The sequence below is a fragment of the Oryctolagus cuniculus genome, chromosome 8, assembly GCF_964237555.1.
Source record: "Oryctolagus cuniculus chromosome 8, mOryCun1.1, whole genome shotgun sequence".
Lineage (NCBI taxonomy): Eukaryota > Metazoa > Chordata > Mammalia > Lagomorpha > Leporidae > Oryctolagus > Oryctolagus cuniculus.
In genome coordinates this window covers 48,942,197-48,949,679 of record NC_091439.1, presented here as the reverse complement: position 1 = coordinate 48,949,679, position 7,483 = coordinate 48,942,197, and the positions used below count along the sequence as shown (strand labels likewise).

The 7,483-nt window shown below is 39.3% G+C and overlaps 1 long non-coding RNA gene across 1 annotated transcript; it reads left to right on the top strand.

Moving 5' to 3' along the window:
- Positions 1–1,846: 1,846 nt before the first annotated feature.
- LOC103350716 (uncharacterized) lies at positions 1,847–7,085 on the top strand. The gene is made up of 3 exons (XR_011377989.1): positions 1,847–3,061; positions 6,007–6,142; positions 6,780–7,085. It is a non-coding gene; the product is annotated as an uncharacterized lncRNA (long non-coding RNA).
- Positions 7,086–7,483: the final 398 nt, after the last annotated feature.

The window sequence follows — 7,483 nt, the reverse complement described above, 5'->3', positions numbered from 1 at the left end:
GGCTGCTTTTATTAGCCAATGAATTACATTAATATAAGATAGTGTGAATTTAGCTCAGAATTTAGCTTAGTGTCAATTTTGTGTGAATTTAGGACAGAAACTGTCTTGTTTTATGTGACTAATCAAGCTTTCCTTGTAGTATTATTGAAAATATCATATCATTCTGGGAAAAAGTGAGCAAATACCATTTTCCCTAATCTCTGTTGATAGTCAATCAGTCTCATGTAGGTGGGATTTTGGTGGTTTGGGAGAGGGAGGAAGGACATGAATATATTGTGTTCAAGATTTTGAGAATTTATCTTCTTGTAATTTCATTTCATTTCCATAGTTTGATATGATATGAATAACTAAACACTGAATTATTCTATTTCTCCTTCATATATTGAGAATATTTCTGTCCTTTGTGATACATGGACTTCTATTTATGACAGATTTTTCAACTTCTTTAGAGTCTTCCTCATTTGTATAATTAAACAGGCATCCCTGAAACATGAAAAGGTAGGCTGTCAACATGAAGAAAGGACTCCATACATTTAATTCTTCTTGTCAGTTAGGTATGTGCATCCAGCATCACTGGACAACAATAAAGCAAAAATATATTTTACAATAATTCAAAGAACTAGAAATTTGGGGCGGTTTTTTAATAATGCTACAAAAGTCATAGTGGAATAAGCCTCAGTTTATGACTCCAGTATCACATACCCCAGTGCCAGTCCAAGACCTTGGGGTTCTGCTTCTGATCCAGGTTTCTGCTCATGCTCCTGGGAAGGCAGCAGAGGATGACTCAAGTCTTTGAGCCCCTGCCACTCACATGCAGGTTTTGTGACATCAGTGCAGTTTCTGGCTCCTGGCTTCATATGTGCCCAGTGTGGCTGATGTAAGGGTTTGGGGAATGACCTAGTAGATGGAAAATATCTGTCACTACATCTTTCCAATCCCTCACTCTCTGTTGTAAATTGATTGTTATATCAAAATTAGACAGAAAAGAAAGAAGGAAAGAAAGAAAAAAGTAAGAATGTAAGTGGAAAGAAAGGAAGCATTATTGTATCAGGACTGTAAAAAACATATTTTAAATTTACAAGCATAGAAATGATGACATAAAACATTTAGAATTTATAGCTTGTCCTAAATAATCACTCTGTGGAATCTTTAATGTTCATGTTGTCATAAACACACTGCTTATTATTAAAAAAATTTGTAAAACTATCAATTTTCTGAATAATCCATGTCAGCTAATCAAATTTTTAAATTTTATTTGCAAATGATTATTTATTTTTCATCTACTCGAAAGACAGAGTGATTGGGGGTTGGGAGGAGGAGAGAAAAAATGAGATCTTGCAACTTCTGATTCACTTCCCAAATGCCTGCCATAGCCAAGGTTGGGCCAGAAGGAAACCAGGAGACGGTTCTCCAGTGGACTCCCATGTTGGTGGCCACACCCAGACATTTTATCTATCATCAGATGCTTTCCAGAGTGCAATAACAGAAAGCTAGATCAGAAGCAGAGCAGCCAGGACGCAAACTGTCACCCTGGTATGTGTTATGGGCTTACAAAATGTGGCTTAATGCACTGTATCACAATACCTGCTCAACATGTATTTTTTATGGAAGCCCAGTATCAACATGTTTAAATCCTGCTGCATTTCCTGATGGTAATGTATATGTAATATTCTTTCAAGGAAGCATTTTTTCTGTTTAAGTTTTTATACAATATTTCATTATGCTTCAAGTTAGATGACTAATTGTGATAGAATGTGTAAAATTTATCATTTAAAACTGGTAACAATGTAAGAGAGCTTACAGAATAAAATTGATTAGGTTTGTGAGCTGGAAAACCATGCCCCTGTATGACTTCATGCCCCTACGTAGCCACACCTGTGTGCCACCGGCCAATCAGAATAATTAATCACTCCCCTTTGGAAGTGGATTAAAAGCCTGAAACAGGTGGGCCTCCCCTTTTGCCCTTTGCCCTTTGCCCTTTTTCTTCTTCCTTGCTGCCCTGAATCCCCTTGCTGCCCTGTGCCTTCAGGGCACGGGACCTTCGGGGCCACCTGCTCCATGCTTCCTGGCCAGCATGCTCTTCCACGTGGCTGGCTCCTACCTGGATTCCCCTCTCTTTTAGATAGGGCCCTCACTCTCCTGTGCATGTCTCTCACTAAATAAAAAGCTTAAAAACTTATCATGCTGCCTGGTTTATTTGTACCAGTATTCAGAATTCTTCTCTGAATCTGAGGCAAGAACCCACACAGCTTTTAATCTTGAATTATTAATAAGCAAGCCAGTAGCAGTAAGAGACATTTTATAAGGCACATTCTATATGGGAGATAATTGATTGTATCTTGTATTTTTGTGGAGAATGTGAGGTTGCAATAAATATAAATGTTTTGAATTAAATAAAATATTTCCTATTATACAGATGGATTTACTATAGGAAAAATTCTTAAGGTACTGTTTGTGAAAATGACTCTACTTACCTGATTAATTGGCTAATTCTTATTCTCAAGTAAGGCACTTAATGGTGCTTAATCTTTAAATGTCAGAATTTATGGAATTAATTAACTGAAATCATTATAGCACTTTAACATTACATATTACTTTCCCAAATAATTATCTCATTGACCTTATTTGATGTGATATAATAACCTTGCTCTTGAAATAAAATTGCAATCTTCATAAGAGAGAATTTTGAGAATTTTTTTATTATCTCACTATAAAAATTGAGGATATTGGCAAATAAATCTGAAGAAACAAAACATGATAGGTATTTTTATACTGATTAGGAATCATAAAACAAAGTATTTTAATTATTGATTATAAGTTTTGTCTCATTAAGACCATGAACTGTATGATAGATATCATGGGTATCTTGCTCATGTTCTGTCATTCTGCATCAGACTAACTGCCAGTCTTTGCGTTTTCTCCCTGAGGGTGTTCTCTGCTCTCTGGACACTGCTGTGTCCATACCACACAAAGTGCCATTGAACTAACACAACCCTGGGAGAAGCTTTCAACCAGTGATGGATGGGAGCTGATGTGAATAGACCCCAGGCACTGCCTCCAGGTGAGATAACTCTGAGCTGCAGGCTTTAAATGGAATCTTATTGTTCCAAACCAGGATTTATCTTCGGTTTTTCACCACGAAAACTTGCTTAATAAGGCACTCTGATTTTGGCTTCTTTTCCTTTCCTGTCTCTTCCCCACTCTCTACTATCTGTAATGCTTGGATACACCTTCAAAATAAATTTTATGAAAATTTTGAGTATTGTAGTTTGCTAATGGGGAACCTCAAGATAATGCAAACTGTTAAGCCATGAAAAATCATGTGCAACTTTCTTTCAAGTAAGGTCCATAATAAGCAGCAGGAACACAGGCTTCCTTATTTTATAATAATATTGGGAGAATTAAATTAGTAAATAACTTCTAATCTGTGTCAGAGAAAACACTAAAAGAGAATATTGGTCACGGGGAGAATTCAGGCAGGGACTTCTTTACTCGAAATTGATGATGAATTCCACTCATCAGATTTCCCTTTGTGATCAGGAAACTAAAAATAGAAGCTGCATTGTATGAGCCATTAGTTCGCTTGCTTGCTTGGCATATCTGCCATGATTTTTTGCTTTTGTAAATGAAATATTAAGATGTTATGTTTCCTTTTCCAAATATCCCATCCTTTGTCTTATTTCAGAGTGAAGTAGAAGTGATTGGGTTTATTATTAATTTTGAATGCAGTACAATAATTGTTTTATTATCTATTAGAAATGTTTCTTCTATACATGCAAAATCAACAAAACCAGAAAGATGCTAAATTTCAAGGAGGAAAACAATAAATAGAAAGGTGGATTTTTTTTTCAATCTGTAGGTTCCCAGATCTGTCTGCTCTGCTTATGGGAGAAACAACACAATATGTTGCATCCTTTTTCAGAGCTATAATTACATGCAAGGTTTTGTAGGTATTGTCACCTTGTTAATGAATCTGCAGTTGTTAATTCAATAATTTTAGATGGTCGGCTTATCTAAGTTCCTGGTCCATTGTGTGCATGAACCTATTTAGACACTGTATTGGCTATGTTTTTACAGAAGCAGTACAAATATTATAGAAAACCTTCATGGTAAATGCTGTTTTGGTTAGTACAGGCATAGTTCTGGCAGAATCATTGTGGGCAGTGCAATGGTTTATTCCAGTGAGAAGCTCTCCTATAACAAGGAGTCATTCAGTCCCTAAAAAGTAGGGTGATTCTAGGTTGGCTTCCAGACCATCATCAGCTCAACTGGTGTAGGCAGGCACATACACAGGTTAAAATTGATTAGGTGTGTGAGCTGGAAGACCACACCTTCACCATGCCCCTGTGTGACCTCATGCCCCTACCTGGCCACACCTGAGCACCCACTGGCCAATCAGGTTAATTAATCACTCCCCTTTGGAAGTGGATTAAAAGCCTGGGAAACGGTGTGCACGCCCCTTCCTTTCCTTGAAAACTTGCCAGTATGGGGCTTGCTGCAGGCCTGAGCCTCCAGGGTGCATGGCCCTTGGGCCACCCGCCCCATGTTTCCTGGCATAGACCCTCTTCCACATGGCCCCTTCCTGGTACTTGGTATGAATCCAGATTTACCTCCCTCTCTCTTAGATAAAGCCCTTACTCTCCTATGCATCTTTCACACTGAATAAAAAGCTTAAAATGTACCATGTAGCCTTGTTCACTTAAGCCGGTATTTAGAATTCTTCTCTGAATATAAGGCAAGAACCCACTCGGGCTTATTAATACTGGGAATTTATTAATAAGCACACTGTGATATCATATTGCACCCCAAATTACGGTTCCACAACCAGTAAGAAATCAATGAGTCCAACTTCATTTAGGTAGTTCATTTCTCATGGGGAGCAGGAAACAGGATGCTTGCATTAATTCCCTATGTTTCTCAGGTACCATGTGTCTGAATTATAAGGAACTCAGGTAAACACCTCACATAAAGGAACCAGTGTACAAGCTGAGGAATACTGAGCTTAGCCAACTTCCAACCTTGCAAAAGGACAGCTAGAAAACCAAGCCTATTATCCCTGAGGAAGAATATGTCTTTTTATTTATTTATTTATTTATTTATTTATTTTTTGACAGGCAGAGTGGACAGTGAGAGAGAGAGACAGAGACAAAGGTCTTCCTTTTGCCATTGGTTCACCCTCCAATGGCCGCCGCGGCCGGCGCACTGCGGTCGGTGCACCACGCTGATCCGATGGCAGGAGCCAGGAGCCAGGTGCTTATCCTGGTCTCCCATGGGGTGCAGGGCCCAAGCACTTGGGCCATCCTCCACTGCACTCCCTGGCCACAGCAGAGAGCTGGCCTGGAAGAGGGGCAACCGGGACAGAATCCGGCGCCCCGACCGGGACTAGAACCCGGTGTGCCAGCGCCGCTAGGCGGAGGATTAGCCTAGTGAGCCACGGCGCCGGCCAGAATATGTCTTTTTATATTAGATGGGAAACAAATCTTCTCTGACCCACAGAAAAAAAAATCCCAACTTTAGCTTCTAAGGAAGTTTGCTGTAAGAATAATCTTGAAATGATATTCCTGAAGGGAAGCTGGCTCAAGACAACTAAGATACCATGAATTATTGACTTTTCCATGATAAGAAAGACAGTGTAATCAGTTTATTGCCAGGCGTTGATTAATCGTGCCATAGAAGATGATTATCTTTGCTCTCTTCTTTTCAAAAGGTGACTACTTAAAAAATGCAGTGTTAGGTTAGGAAGATAAAAATTGGCATATATGTGAGAAAGGGGCCTAAGGCCAACAAAGCACCAGCAGAAAGAAATGTACCAGTCTCAGAAATATGCCTGGGAGGCAGCTGAATATTTTATGCTGATATCCCTAATAGCTTTATAAGGTGGTCCCAGCCTTCCCTTCAAGAAAAGCACATAGGAGAATCATCTCTGTCCAGGAGAAAGTGGGCTACCTTCTAGGATAACATTGGATAAGAAGATCTGATGTTGAATTTCAACAATTTGTCATCCAGGGAATCCTTTGTCAAGGAAAACAGGGTAAGCAGAAGGAAAAACAACAGGAAGAATGGACGCCATACACTCAGAAGCTCAGTCTGAATGCGAACTGGATTCTCAGTTCTTTGCTGAGATTTCCACCTGGCTTCTCAGGTGTAGTCTCTTTTTTAAACATCCCTATCTGGCTTACCCCAATCTGAAAGCAGACTGGGCACCCTGTTCTCACAAATGCATTCTCCCATTAAACTTTGCTACCTTGCTTGTTGCTACTCTATGTCTCCTGTCTGGAATTCTTTTCTTACAGGTGACAAGAACCTCTATGCCAGCCACCACATTATCAGTAATACTAGATAAATATTGATATGCAGAATCCCAAAATATGAGCTGATTCATTATTAGAATTACAGTTTTCTCTACACTACCACTTTGCTAATATTACTGAGTAACACTAGGATGTCTGGAAAAGCAGAGAAGCCAGATAAAAACAATTTGCATATTTCCCATTATTAAACAAGTCATCTGCAGGGTAAACATTTTGGTGACCATCCTTTCTTTTTATTCCATCATTAAATTTCTATCTTTCTACCTCTACCTCTTCCAGTGGCCCTCCAAATATTCCTGAATTCAGTCTTACTCTTTTACAACCCTGACCATCTAGGTTAACCATTAAGTGGCTGTCCACGAATGTAATTGGGATTCACACTTTTAGTTGTTTTGTAATTATGAACAAATGAGATATATATGTCAAAATCCTATGGATACTACTTCAGCTTCCCCTTCCTCTGTTTAGGGCTTTAGTGTTCCTGAAATCCACATGTATGGGGCAAGCATTCTGCAGATATCAATATGTAAGTAAAGCCCATGAGGGCAATAGGGTCTGGGGAAAAGGTGCCAGTGCAGTAGCTATGGGTGGTTTTAATGCTGAATGCACTTGATTATACCTACAGTATCTGCTTAAAGCCAATTTTTCTATATTTTAGTTGCACATAATATTGGAGTGGACTGTACATAGTCCACTCTTTACCTTGATAGATAACTTAATAAAAGGCATCTCAGTTACACTAATTCAGAAGTTTATTCTTTTTATGACTAAGAACAATTTTGATGAAATATGTCAAGAGGAAATTACTGGACAAAATTATCTAAATTTTCTCTAAAAATTTAGGAGTATTATTATGTTATTGATTTTGTCAGGATCTCCATGCAGCAGAAATATATGCTGACAAAAATATGTGAATGATACTTTTTTTTTTTTTTTTGACAGGCAGAGTGGACAGTGAGAGAGAGAGACAGAGAGAAAGGTCTTCCTTTTCCATTGGTTCACCCTCCAATGGCCGCTGTCGCTGCCGCTGCCGCTGCGGCCAGTGCACTGCACTGATCCGAAGCCAGGAGCCAGATTCTTCTCCTGGTCTCCCATGGGGTGCAGGGCCCAAGGACTTGGGCCATCCTCCACTGCACTCCCTGGCCACAGCAGAGAGCTGGCCTGGAAGAGGG